General features: G+C 53.5%; 1 long non-coding RNA gene across 2 annotated transcripts in view; it reads left to right on the plus strand.

The window, feature by feature from the left end:
* LOC142004267 (uncharacterized) overlaps positions 1 to 14,519 on the plus strand; it is a 36,300-nt gene that overhangs the window by 5,034 nt on the left and 16,747 nt on the right. The window contains exons 1-4 of one of the 2 annotated variants that reach the window (XR_012642955.1): positions 4,924 to 4,948; positions 5,651 to 8,276; positions 8,707 to 11,332; positions 11,763 to 14,388. This is a non-coding gene — a long non-coding RNA (uncharacterized LOC142004267). Of the gene's footprint in view, positions 1 to 4,923; positions 4,949 to 5,650; positions 8,277 to 8,706; positions 11,333 to 11,762; positions 14,389 to 14,519 lie in introns of those variants that run through there. The other variant, XR_012642954.1, reaches the window with a different exon arrangement.

Below are 14,519 nucleotides of genomic sequence, written 5' to 3' on the forward strand. Positions count from 1 at the left end.
AACCCTGTTTGTCTGTAGTTGTTTTGTTGAAAAATGCCACTTCAAGAATGAGGACTGTGACTTAGCATAACTTGTGGGGTCATAGTGGACCAAAAGCTAAATACAAGTCAACAGTGTAACCACTGTTGGGGGGAGAAGAACCTTTATTTCGGGATGCATTAGTACAAGTGTTGTAAGTAAGACTCAAGAAGTAATTCTTCCACTCTACTCCACAACTGATTAGGCCTCAGCTGGATTACTGTGTCCATTTGTGGACACCACATTTCAGGAAAGTTCTGGACAACTTGAAGAAAGAGCAACAAAAATTATTAACAGTCTAGAAAACATGACCTATGAGGGAAGACTGAAAGAACTGGGTTTGTTTAATCTGCAAAAGAGAAGAATTAGAGGGGTCACAATAACAGCTTTCAAGTATCTATATGCAGGAGAGTGAAAAGTTATTCTTCTTGACATCTCAGGATAGGACAGGAAGCAATGGGCTTAAATTGACACAAGGGAGATTTAGGGTGGACATTAGAGAGAGAGAGAGAAAAAAAAAACCTCCTAACAGTCAGGTGGTTAAATATTGAAATAAATTACCTAGGGAGGTTGTGGAATCTCCATCCCTGGAGATATTTGAGTAAACTAGAGAGACATCTATTAGGGATGGTCAAGGACTGTTCACCAGCTTGCAAATCACATTAAAAAATGTTTCTAATACCTATCACTCAAGAGTGAAGCTGAATAAAAAAATCTTTGGGAAGTAAAATTAGGTGGATAAATGTTTTGGCTTAGTGCAGCCTGTTGGGTACGTACTGATCATTTAACAGGAGGATTTTCATTCTGGATGTTTTTACTCTAATAATAATAATGGAGATGCTGTGAAAAGTAGCCAAATGCTGCAGCACAGCCAATGACTGCCTTCCACATAATGAAATCTCAGGCACTTTAAAATGCCTGGGCAGCCACACGGAGCAAAAATGTCAACAAGCCATCTCCTGATTAAGTTAAGGGAAGTCGCTTGGATCTGAAAATAGAGCTATGTATATAATCTAGCCCCCCACCACTTCCACCTAAACATCGGACCTGAAGCAGAAAGTGCTTTGTTCATGCTTTCCTGGGTGGGATTTTCACTTGCTGAGTGGTTCAGGGCATTTAATATCAAGCTTGTCTCTTTGAAAGATAATGGGGAGCTCCACAGAGAAGAATTTGTCTGCAGTCATAGTTGCAACATAGACACTGTTGGGGTCATGTGGTGATTCCTGCATGCAGGACTGGGTGTTTGATTTATGTCAGCTGAGGATCAGGCCCTTACCAGCCACCTTTGCATGCCTTATGGAATAGGAATTACTTCTGCTCCTTAAACCTCCCATCTTGATCCCAGGTGGGGAGATAGAAGGTATCCAGATCACTGTGAACAAGTGGAGAAAGGAGGGCCCAGCATCCCAGGGGTTAAAGAAAGCTTCTGCACCCAATGAGCCCCACCTGCTTTATCTGGTGCCAGAGGGGCTGACAGCCACCATAGGCCCCAGGGCAAGGAGGGAGGGGGATGGCGGGACCTAGGGCACTCAGCCCTTAGAACCTCCAAGACCACCATATAGCCCACTGCCCCCACCTCAGAGTCACACACAACAGCAGAGCAGCATGGCCAGGGCACTTCAAAGAGGCCTGGAGTGTACTGGGCCCCTCTGAAACACCAGGACCTCGGGCATCTGTCTCCTTTCCCCCGACCCCCATCAGTGGGTCTGCTTGCAGCTAATGCTAGGCTCAGAGGGAAGAGAAAAGGAAGGAGCCTGGTTCAGTTTGGGGCTGACTAACAAGGAGGCAGGAGCCCAGTTCAGCAGTCCCAGGACATGAACCAGAGCCTATTTGCACAGCAGCCATGGGAGCAAGTGAGCCCCACTCCTACCCCTCTGGGAAAAGAGGGGACCCCATTGGGAAGCCCCAACTAATGGGAATCAGGACTCTTGGGGCCACATCCCAAATCTGCAGACTTGAATAGAGAATGGTTTGGAGTTTCTGAGCTCAGAGCACAAGGGCCCAAGGGGCCAGTGCACCCTTTTCCCACCTACTTACTTAGCGATCTAGCCACTCAGCTATTCAGACACCAGGGACCTGGTGAAAATCCAGCTGTTGCAGAAGCCAATCTCATTTACCAGTCTGCAGCCCAGTTGAGACAACAGTCATCCATCAGGGACTAAATTAATTCTTAGCTGATGTAATTAGCTTTGATCCTGCTTTAGGCAGGGGTCTGGACAAGATGACCTCCTAAGGTGCCTTCCAGTCCTAGGATTCTATGATTCTAATTCCATCAACATGGACACAGACAACACCAAGGATGAATATATAAAGGATGTCTATGTTCCCATGCCCTCCCAGAGAAGATAAATGGGACAGTAACCCCTGCCATACTCAGTGCCAATTAAGTCTGGGTCAGGAATCCAACAGGGACTCATGGGTTAGGTTGGGTCATTGTGGATGATGACAGAGAGAGACAGAGATAGACAGAGGGAAAAAATCACCCCTGCCTGTGGTTCTTTTGCATGAGAAACAGCAGCCAAAAAGGGTGGCAGAGCAGCCCTATGAAACCCCCTGGAGATGTCATCAGAGGAAGGGGCTGGCATAGCTGACTTGATAGCCTCAAATTGCAAGAGCTCTTGGTGCATAGGGTGTGCATGGGGGAAGGTTGCAGGAGTGAGGAGTGGCCAGTTTTAGCTATTCTCAGGTACCCCCGTGCCCAGAGGGTCTTTAGAAGTCATGGTAGAAGGCCACATTAGCACCCAGCAGCCGCAGAAAAGGCAAAGTGCAAGCTAGCCACCCCCATAACACCTCCCTGTGCTGGGCTTCATGTCAGTGCAGGAATAAAGCAGAGCTAGGGAGGCAGAGCCTGCAAGAGAGACAAAGGAAACTGGCACCTTGGTGAAGGAGTTCACAGATGCAGCCACTGGGGGCTGCTCTGGTTATACATAAATCACATCGTGTGCATTGTCTGGACTGCCATAAAACACAGAAAACTTAACCCCAGGGAATAAATAGCATCTGAGGAGTTTTAGAGCTGCTGCTTCCCAGCTTTGGACTCCAGATGCATGCAGATCGGCTGTGGTCCTCACAGCCCTATTGTAAAGATCAGAGATCAATCACTGGGTATTTATGCACTAAATGTGGCACATCCAACAGCCACCTGGAAAGTGCTGTAGCCAGAGTTTATTATATTGGCTCATAAACAAGAGAGGATTTACATGTTTCATTGAATATCTGCCATCCAATAGACTGATCCCAGAAGGAGGTTGGTTGGCAGGAAGAGAGCTTGAAGTGGAGAGGGTAGAAATGGCTGCAATGCAGCAGGGTGAGGTGAAAGAAGCAAAGCCTGTGCTTGTGTGCCTAAATACGGCTCTGTTCGCCTTTACTGCAGCCTGTCTGATTCCTCTCCCCACTGCCCTTGCTGCTGTCTCCTGCTGGCAGCACGGGCTGCCTCCTCTCTGCTCCCCTCTCCACCATGTGTAGGGTGACCATATCTTCCTGGATATGGAGAAGCAGCAGAGAGAGGCTGCCCCAGCATTAGGCAGCCAGCAGGACCATGCAGGAGTCATTCCCCAGCTCCTCCAGAGCATCAGACAGATGGGGCCTGATGGCACAAGCTCTCAGGCTGAATTGGGGAGGCTCAGACGAGGCTTCCCCAAGGCAGCAGAGCAGGGGCTGTGGCTGAGGCAGGAAGGGTAGAGGTGTTGTGAGGGGTCTGATGGGCACCCCCTGTGAAAGAGGAGCAGGGAGCCAGGCTGTGAGGCACACCACAAGGGACAAGGGGAGGCCCAATAAGGTGGTGGGAAGCTCAGAATCCTGAACCTGGCTGGCTGGGAAACAGATGTGGAGGTGCAGAGCCCTCTGGGGAGCAGGAATTGAGGCAGGGAAGGGGTAAGTGGAGACTGGGGGCAATCCCAGAAGGGTACAAGCAGAGGGAGGGGAGGGGACTGGTGCAGGAAGTGCTCAGAGACTGTGAGCAGGGCATGGCCCAGCCAGGCACGGAGAGGTCAGGGCATGAGGGGGACTTGTGTTAAGCTGGGAAATACCCACATCACTGGAGGGCCAGGAGGGTGGTTGAGGCTTCAGGCTGGGCAAAGACTTGAGATGGCGACGTGGGGAACAGGGTGTGGGCTGAGGCAGGAAAGCTCTGAGGTAAATCAACAGAGCTGGGGGGAAGGCAGAGATAATGGGCCGGCGGGGAAGGCTGAGATGAGGGGACAGGAGGCGGCTCGGGGCGGCCGGGGAAGGCGAAGGTGACGGTGGAGGAGGCTCGGGGCGGCCGGGGAAGGCTGAGGCGAGGGGACAGGAGGCGGCTCGGGGCGGGCGGGAAAGGCTGAGGTGACGGTGGAGGAGGCTCGGGGCGGGCGGGGAAGGCTGAGGTGACGGGACAGGAGGCTCGGGGCGGGCGGGGAAGGCGGAGGTGACGGGACAGGAGGCGGCTCGGGGCGGGCGGGGAAGGCGGAGGTGACGGGACAGGAGGCGGCTCGGGGCGGGCGGGGAAGGCGGAGGTGACGGGACAGGAGGCGGCTCGGGGCGGGCGGGGAAGGCTGAGGTGACGGGACAGGAGGAGGCTCGGGGCGGGCGGGGAAGGCGGAGGTGAGGGGACAGGAGGAGGCTCGGGGCGGGCGGGGAAGGCGGAGGTGACGGGACAGGAGGAGGCTCGGGGCGGGCGGGGAAGGCGGAGGTGAGGGGACAGGAGGAGGCTCGGGGCGGGCGGGGAAGGCGGAGGTGAGGGGACAGGAGGAGGCTCGGGGCGCGCGGGGAAGGCTGAGGTGAGGGGACGGGAGGCGGCTCGGGGCGGGCGGGGAAGGCTGAGGTGACTGGACGGGAGGCGGCTCGGGGCGGGCGGGGAAGGCGGAGGTGAGGGGACGGGAGGCGGCTCGGGGCGGGCGGGGAAGGCTGAGGTGACTGGACGGGAGGCGGCTCGGGGCGGGCGGGGAAGGCGGAGGTGAGGGGACAGGAGGCGGCTCGGGGCGGGCGGGGAAGTCTCAGTGACTAAATCGGGTCCTTGGCCCCTCTGACAACGCCCGTGACTGCCCGTACGGTCCCTGGAGCAGGGGCCGCGGCCGGACGGCGGGAAACACCCCGCGGTGCCCGGCGGGCTCCACGCGCCCTTCTCTCGCGCTGGGTTTACGGCTGTGGCCCAGCGACAGGAGCGACCCGCACAACGGGCTCGGGGCGGGAGAACACGGGCGTTCAGTGACCCGGGCTCCTCTCGCAGCCCGGGGCCGCCCCGCCAAAGCCGCGCAGCAGGGCCGGGAGCGGAGGGAGCCCGGCGAGCGCCGGTAATCGGCCTGCGGGTACCGCAGTAACAGCCGGGGCAGCGCTGGGACTGCTCGGACTTTGCACCCGCCCGCTGCCCGCCCGCTCCTGCCTCCCCGCGCAGCGCGGCAGGGCGCTGTGTCCGCACGTCCATCCGTCTGTCCACCCGCCTGAAAACCCGGGGCCGGCAGCCTCCCGCCGCCCCCTTCCTCCCGCCCGGCTTCCCGGGGCTGGGGCTCGTGTCCACGCCGGAGCGCTGAGGCGTCGGCTCCAGCTCCCGGCACCGCTGTACCGGGGGGCGGGGAGTATCACTTTGAGTCAGGGAGGTGCATTCGTCATCAGGGCATTTGACTTACACAGAGCTGAGTGCTCCCTCTCTCCGTTTTAGGCAGCTCCAAGCGCCAGAGCTCAAGAAGGGAGCATCAGGAACATCAAGCGAAGAGGAGGAAAGAAGACAAGTCACTGAAGGCGGAGGAGAAAAGCAAAGGGACTCCGGGCACAGTTCCATCCCAGTAATCAGGGCTCAGGTCATTTAATAACGCCATAGGGGGCATCTGAAGCCCAATAACACCTAGAGCCGCGTGACCGCCCTGTAAGCAGGATCCGGGTGTGCGCTGTTTTATCCTTTTGACATAATGCTCCGCTAGCGGGGTACTCAGAGTGCCTGCCCTGTAAGGAGGGTACAGGTCACCTCCCCCTCACTTTCAAGGGCCTTGGAGCTCTTGGGTAACATAAAGAACGCAATCGCCCTGTAGCCAGGGCCCAGGTCTTCGTCCGTTTGCTCATGCGGCATTATGCCTTGTTGTGACCTTCAGTCAGGACGAAAACCCTGAAATTAGGGTGCAGGTCACATTCCGGTTGCTTCTGGGGGATACTGAGCTCTTTGGAACTTGGAGCAGAGGGACTCAGCGTCCCTGTAATTCAGGCCAGTTCTCTTCCCTCTTGCTGGTATGGGATCCTAGCCCGTTGGCAGTCTAGTGAGTGTGGCCAACGGGACTTGGGGTGTGACTCTCATCACTCTGAAGCATAGGAAATACTGAGCTCTCTGATAACTTGTGGAGCATGACCACCCTGAACTTTTGGGGCTAGGTCTCTGCCCTTTTGCTCCTTGGCTTTATGTGCCTTTATCCTTCTAATCAGAGGGACCGCCCTGTAATTAGGGTTGAGGTCCAACCCTTCTCACTTTTTGGGGGATTTGGGTTATTTTAAGGACCCAGAGGAGCATGACCACCCTGTATTCAGGGTTGAGGTCTACAGTTGTCCCATGTATATGTTCCTTAATACAGTGAGAGAGAGTGGCCACCTTGTGAACAGGGTGAGTGTCACGTGCCCCTGGCTTTTGGAAGAGAGCGAGGTTACTGGAGCAGCGTGAGCACCCTGTAACCAGGGCTCAGGTCTTTGCTCATTTGGAGTTGTGTCCTATGCTCAGCCTGCTGAATTTGACTGCCTGCCCTGTAATTAGGGCACATGTCATGTGCCTCCTATTAAGGGAGGACTGGGTTCCCTTGAATGCTCTGGGCTAAGTGACCACCCTGTAAGCAGGGTTCAGGTCTCCTCCTTCTGTCTTATAAATAAATGTATTTCCCATTAATCGGCTAGCCCGTGGGACCGTCCTGTAAGAAGGGCTTGGGTCCTCACTGCTTTGGCTCCTTTGGGTTGTTGGGTAGTCACTTTGACCCCACCCTGTAATCAGGGTGCAGGTCTTGTCCCTCTTCCCTTTGTGTCTTTGAGGGGAGGAAGATTGGTCAAGCTAAACCTTGGTCGAGCGACCTTGTGCCACGAGCTCTCTTTCTGTTCTGGGAAGTTCCCCTTTGTTTTGTATGAAGGTGTTTGTGAGAGCCTGTGATACGAGTGGGTGTGAGAGCTTTTTACTTTTTAATTTACTTCTTTTAATTTTTTTAAGTTAAGCCGCTGCAGCGCATTTTCTTTACTCTTCTCAGATTCAGAAAAGGAGCTCGAAGCATGTTAATGTATGATCGTCTTTCTCCTCACCAAAGGGACGGGTAAGGGCTCGGGTGTCATCTTTCAATGCCTTGGACACTGTGAGACCCCTTCAAATGGGGACTTGGTCCACCCCTTCCGCTCTGCTTAAGCTGAGCTCCGTTTTAGGGGGCTGATGACAGTGATTGGCCGTTAAGGAGAGTGATTTAGGTCACGAGTCTGAGAATCACAGCTCGTGCCGTATCCGCTACTACATGGGCAGCGTGGCCACCCTGTATCCAGGGTTCAGGGCTCTGTCCTTCATTCTTTTGTCACCAACTGCAGCCAGTTGGTTTTGAGTCCTGGCCCTGTAATTAGGGGAGAGTTTGTGTCCCTTTGGCTTCTGGGGGACGTTGAGCTCTGTGGAACCCGGAGCAGCGTGCCCGCCCTGTAAGTAGGGTCTGGGTCTCAGTCGAGTTGCTCATTTGGCAATATGCTGTACTCTGCTCGAGTGGTCAGGGTGACATCCCTGTAATGATGGTGCATGTCACAGGGGTGTCTGTAGAATGGCATAAAGTGAGCCCTGTGGTTCTTCGAGGAGCCTGACCTTCCTGTAATTCAGGTTGCCGTCTCTGCTGGTTGGCTCATCCCAGTGACCACCCTGTAATCGGGGTACGGGTTGCAGTTCTCTTTAGACCTCTGGGAGACTAGAAACATCTCAGTAAGACAGGCCGCTTGGGCTCCCTGTAACTCGGGTTTGAGCCTCTGAGGCCCTGGGGGGGTCCCTTGGCAGTGTATTTACTGCACAGCCTGAGGCCAGTGACAGCCCTGTAATCAGGGAATCTGGTCTTGACCCTCCAGTCTCTTGGCACTAGGCTAAGAGCAGCTAGCTGGCCTGAATGAACACCCTGTAGACAGGGTGCAGGTCTCAACAGGCAGTATTTATGGTACCTCCACAAAACTGTGTCCGGAGTCCTCCTGACCCTTCACTGCACTCTGCGCTTCCCACTTGCCTGGAATTCTGCAGCCAAATCGCTGGCTTTCTGCCCTGCTGACTGTGCTCCTGGAGACCCGAACTTCTGCTGTGGTTGCTGGTAAGCCCTGAATGGGAAGGTACTGAGACAGTTTTGGAGTAAGTCAACCCAGGCAGCATACCCTGTGACACTGATTTTGGACTACTTCTCAGTTCATTCCCTACGGCCCTTAATCATCTAATTCCTCTTGATTTTATATGATGACTGCCTGGAAAAGTGGTTGTCAAGGGGAAATGTGGAGATTGTGGCTCCGGGGTCGGATGGGTTCGGTACTCTTCTCACCCGCCCAGTGTGATTTCGGAAGAAGGGCAATTCCCTGCTCAAGAGTTTGAGGAATGCATGGGCTAGGGGGCTGAATATCCAGGCTGTTTGCAGATGCGAACAACCACAATGTTTCAGTAGTATGCACTCAGTTTGAGACAGGGAAGTTCATTTGTCCTCAGGGCAACTGAGTTGCGCAGGCCTGAGCGCTCCCCTCTCTGTGTTTCAGACAGCTCCAAGCGCCAGAGGTCAAGATAGAAGCATCAGGAACATCAAGCGAAGAGGAGGAAAGAAGACAAGTCACTGAAGGCGCAGGAGAGAAGGAAAGGGACTCCGGGCACAGTTCCATCCCAGTAATCAGGGCTCAGGTCATTTAATAACGCCATAGGGGGCATCTGAAGCCCAATAACACCTAGAGCCGCGTGACCGCCCTGTAAGCAGGGTCCGGGTGTGCGCTGTTTAATCCTTTTGACATAATGCTCCGCTAGCGGGGTACTCAGAGTGCCTGCCCTGTAAGGAGGGTACAGGTCACCTCCCCCTCACTTTCAAGGGCCTTGGAGCTCTTGGGTAACATAAAGAACGCAACCGCCCTGTAGCCAGGGTCCAGGTCTTCGTCCGTTTGCTCATGCGGCATTATGCCTTGTTGTGACCTTCAGTCAGGACGAAAACCCTGAAATTAGGGTGCAGGTCACATTCCGGTTGCTTCTGGGGGATACTGAGCTCTTTGGAACTTGGAGCAGAGGGACTCAGCGTCCCTGTAATTCAGGCCAGTTCTCTTCCCTCTTGCTGGTATGGGATCCTAGCCCGTTGGCAGTCTAGTGAGTGTGGCCAACGGGACTTGGGGTGTGACTCTCATCACTCTGAAGCATAGGAAATACTGAGCTCTCTGATAACTTGTGGAGCATGACCACCCTGAACTTTTGGGGCTAGGTCTCTGCCCTTTTGCTCCTTGGCTTTATGTGCCTTTATCCTTCTAATCAGAGGGACCGCCCTGTAATTAGGGTTGAGGTCCAACCCTTCTCACTTTTTGGGGGATTTGGGTTATTTTAAGGACCCAGAGGAGCATGACCACCCTGTATTCAGGGTTGAGGTCTACAGTTGTCCCATGTATATGTTCCTTAATACAGTGAGAGAGAGTGGCCACCTTGTGAACAGGGTGAGTGTCACGTGCCCCTGGCTTTTGGAAGAGAGCGAGGTTACTGGAGCAGCGTGAGCACCCTGTAACCAGGGCTCAGGTCTTTGCTCATTTGGAGTTGTGTCCTATGCTCAGCCTGCTGAATTTGACTGCCTGCCCTGTAATTAGGGCACATGTCATGTGCCTCCTATTAAGGGAGGACTGGGTTCCCTTGAATGCTCTGGGCTAAGTGACCACCCTGTAAGCAGGGTTCAGGTCTCCTCCTTCTGTCTTATAAATAAATGTATTTCCCATTAATCGGCTAGCCCGTGGGACCGTCCTGTAAGAAGGGCTTGGGTCCTCACTGCTTTGGCTCCTTTGGGTTGTTGGGTAGTCACTTTGACCCCACCCTGTAATCAGGGTGCAGGTCTTGTCCCTCTTCCCTTTGTGTCTTTGAGGGGAGGAAGATTGGTCAAGCTAAACCTTGGTCGAGCGACCTTGTGCCACGAGCTCTCTTTCTGTTCTGGGAAGTTCCCCTTTGTTTTGTATGAAGGTGTTTGTGAGAGCCTGTGATACGAGTGGGTGTGAGAGCTTTTTACTTTTTAATTTACTTCTTTTAATTTTTTTAAGTTAAGCCGCTGCAGCGCATTTTCTTTACTCTTCTCAGATTCAGAAAAGGAGCTCGAAGCATGTTAATGTATGATCGTCTTTCTCCTCACCAAAGGGACGGGTAAGGGCTCGGGTGTCATCTTTCAATGCCTTGGACACTGTGAGACCCCTTCAAATGGGGACTTGGTCCACCCCTTCCGCTCTGCTTAAGCTGAGCTCCGTTTTAGGGGGCTGATGACAGTGATTGGCCGTTAAGGAGAGTGATTTAGGTCACGAGTCTGAGAATCACAGCTCGTGCCGTATCCGCTACTACATGGGCAGCGTGGCCACCCTGTATCCAGGGTTCAGGGCTCTGTCCTTCATTCTTTTGTCACCAACTGCAGCCAGTTGGTTTTGAGTCCTGGCCCTGTAATTAGGGGAGAGTTTGTGTCCCTTTGGCTTCTGGGGGACGTTGAGCTCTGTGGAACCCGGAGCAGCGTGCCCGCCCTGTAAGTAGGGTCTGGGTCTCAGTCGAGTTGCTCATTTGGCAATATGCTGTACTCTGCTCGAGTGGTCAGGGTGACATCCCTGTAATGATGGTGCATGTCACAGGGGTGTCTGTAGAATGGCATAAAGTGAGCCCTGTGGTTCTTCGAGGAGCCTGACCTTCCTGTAATTCAGGTTGCCGTCTCTGCTGGTTGGCTCATCCCAGTGACCACCCTGTAATCGGGGTACGGGTTGCAGTTCTCTTTAGACCTCTGGGAGACTAGAAACATCTCAGTAAGACAGGCCGCTTGGGCTCCCTGTAACTCGGGTTTGAGCCTCTGAGGCCCTGGGGGGGTCCCTTGGCAGTGTATTTACTGCACAGCCTGAGGCCAGTGACAGCCCTGTAATCAGGGAATCTGGTCTTGACCCTCCAGTCTCTTGGCACTAGGCTAAGAGCAGCTAGCTGGCCTGAATGAACACCCTGTAGACAGGGTGCAGGTCTCAACAGGCAGTATTTATGGTACCTCCACAAAACTGTGTCCGGAGTCCTCCTGACCCTTCACTGCACTCTGCGCTTCCCACTTGCCTGGAATTCTGCAGCCAAATCGCTGGCTTTCTGCCCTGCTGACTGTGCTCCTGGAGACCCGAACTTCTGCTGTGGTTGCTGGTAAGCCCTGAATGGGAAGGTACTGAGACAGTTTTGGAGTAAGTCAACCCAGGCAGCATACCCTGTGACACTGATTTTGGACTACTTCTCAGTTCATTCCCTACGGCCCTTAATCATCTAATTCCTCTTGATTTTATATGATGACTGCCTGGAAAAGTGGTTGTCAAGGGGAAATGTGGAGATTGTGGCTCCGGGGTCGGATGGGTTCGGTACTCTTCTCACCCGCCCAGTGTGATTTCGGAAGAAGGGCAATTCCCTGCTCAAGAGTTTGAGGAATGCATGGGCTAGGGGGCTGAATATCCAGGCTGTTTGCAGATGCGAACAACCACAATGTTTCAGTAGTATGCACTCAGTTTGAGACAGGGAAGTTCATTTGTCCTCAGGGCAACTGAGTTGCGCAGGCCTGAGCGCTCCCCTCTCTGTGTTTCAGACAGCTCCAAGCGCCAGAGGTCAAGATAGAAGCATCAGGAACATCAAGCGAAGAGGAGGAAAGAAGACAAGTCACTGAAGGCGCAGGAGAGAAGGAAAGGGACTCCGGGCACAGTTCCATCCCAGTAATCAGGGCTCAGGTCATTTAATAACGCCATAGGGGGCATCTGAAGCCCAATAACACCTAGAGCCGCGTGACCGCCCTGTAAGCAGGGTCCGGGTGTGCGCTGTTTAATCCTTTTGACATAATGCTCTGCTAGCGGGGTACTCAGAGTGCCTGCCCTGTAAGGAGGGTACAGGTCACCTCCCCCTCACTTTCAAGGGCCTTGGAGCTCTTGGGTAACATAAAGAACGCAATCGCCCTGTAGCCAGGGCCCAGGTCTTCGTCCGTTTGCTCATGCGGCATTATGCCTTGTTGTGACCTTCAGTCAGGACGAAAACCCTGAAATTAGGGTGCAGGTCACATTCCGGTTGCTTCTGGGGGATACTGAGCTCTTTGGAACTTGGAGCAGAGGGACTCAGCGTCCCTGTAATTCAGGCCAGTTCTCTTCCCTCTTGCTGGTATGGGATCCTAGCCCGTTGGCAGTCTAGTGAGTGTGGCCAACGGGACTTGGGGTGTGACTCTCATCACTCTGAAGCATAGGAAATACTGAGCTCTCTGATAACTTGTGGAGCATGACCACCCTGAACTTTTGGGGCTAGGTCTCTGCCCTTTTGCTCCTTGGCTTTATGTGCCTTTATCCTTCTAATCAGAGGGACCGCCCTGTAATTAGGGTTGAGGTCCAACCCTTCTCACTTTTTGGGGGATTTGGGTTATTTTAAGGACCCAGAGGAGCATGACCACCCTGTATTCAGGGTTGAGGTCTACAGTTGTCCCATGTATATGTTCCTTAATACAGTGAGAGAGAGTGGCCACCTTGTGAACAGGGTGAGTGTCACGTGCCCCTGGCTTTTGGAAGAGAGCGAGGTTACTGGAGCAGCGTGAGCACCCTGTAACCAGGGCTCAGGTCTTTGCTCATTTGGAGTTGTGTCCTATGCTCAGCCTGCTGAATTTGACTGCCTGCCCTGTAATTAGGGCACATGTCATGTGCCTCCTATTAAGGGAGGACTGGGTTCCCTTGAATGCTCTGGGCTAAGTGACCACCCTGTAAGCAGGGTTCAGGTCTCCTCCTTCTGTCTTATAAATAAATGTATTTCCCATTAATCGGCTAGCCCGTGGGACCGTCCTGTAAGAAGGGCTTGGGTCCTCACTGCTTTGGCTCCTTTGGGTTGTTGGGTAGTCACTTTGACCCCACCCTGTAATCAGGGTGCAGGTCTTGTCCCTCTTCCCTTTGTGTCTTTGAGGGGAGGAAGATTGGTCAAGCTAAACCTTGGTCGAGCGACCTTGTGCCACGAGCTCTCTTTCTGTTCTGGGAAGTTCCCCTTTGTTTTGTATGAAGGTGTTTGTGAGAGCCTGTGATACGAGTGGGTGTGAGAGCTTTTTACTTTTTAATTTACTTCTTTTAATTTTTTTAAGTTAAGCCGCTGCAGCGCATTTTCTTTACTCTTCTCAGATTCAGAAAAGGAGCTCGAAGCATGTTAATGTATGATCGTCTTTCTCCTCACCAAAGGGACGGGTAAGGGCTCGGGTGTCATCTTTCAATGCCTTGGACACTGTGAGACCCCTTCAAATGGGGACTTGGTCCACCCCTTCCGCTCTGCTTAAGCTGAGCTCCGTTTTAGGGGGCTGATGACAGTGATTGGCCGTTAAGGAGAGTGATTTAGGTCACGAGTCTGAGAATCACAGCTCGTGCCGTATCCGCTACTACATGGGCAGCGTGGCCACCCTGTATCCAGGGTTCAGGGCTCTGTCCTTCATTCTTTTGTCACCAACTGCAGCCAGTTGGTTTTGAGTCCTGGCCCTGTAATTAGGGGAGAGTTTGTGTCCCTTTGGCTTCTGGGGGACGTTGAGCTCTGTGGAACCCGGAGCAGCGTGCCCGCCCTGTAAGTAGGGTCTGGGTCTCAGTCGAGTTGCTCATTTGGCAATATGCTGTACTCTGCTCGAGTGGTCAGGGTGACATCCCTGTAATGATGGTGCATGTCACAGGGGTGTCTGTAGAATGGCATAAAGTGAGCCCTGTGGTTCTTCGAGGAGCCTGACCTTCCTGTAATTCAGGTTGCCGTCTCTGCTGGTTGGCTCATCCCAGTGACCACCCTGTAATCGGGGTACGGGTTGCAGTTCTCTTTAGACCTCTGGGAGACTAGAAACATCTCAGTAAGACAGGCCGCTTGGGCTCCCTGTAACTCGGGTTTGAGCCTCTGAGGCCCTGGGGGGGTCCCTTGGCAGTGTATTTACTGCACAGCCTGAGGCCAGTGACAGCCCTGTAATCAGGGAATCTGGTCTTGACCCTCCAGTCTCTTGGCACTAGGCTAAGAGCAGCTAGCTGGCCTGAATGAACACCCTGTAGACAGGGTGCAGGTCTCAACAGGCAGTATTTATGGTACCTCCACAAAACTGTGTCCGGAGTCCTCCTGACCCTTCACTGCACTCTGCGCTTCCCACTTGCCTGGAATTCTGCAGCCAAATCGCTGGCTTTCTGCCCTGCTGACTGTGCTCCTGGAGACCCGAACTTCTGCTGTGGTTGCTGGTAAGCCCTGAATGGGAAGGTACTGAGACAGTTTTGGAGTAAGTCAACCCAGGCAGCATACCCTGTGACACTGATTTTGGACTACTTCTCAGTTCATTCCCTACGGCCCTTAATCATCTAATTCCTCTTGA

The sequence above is a fragment of the Carettochelys insculpta genome, chromosome 31 (genome assembly GCF_033958435.1).
Source record: "Carettochelys insculpta isolate YL-2023 chromosome 31, ASM3395843v1, whole genome shotgun sequence".
Classification (NCBI taxonomy): Eukaryota; Metazoa; Chordata; order Testudines; family Carettochelyidae; genus Carettochelys; species Carettochelys insculpta.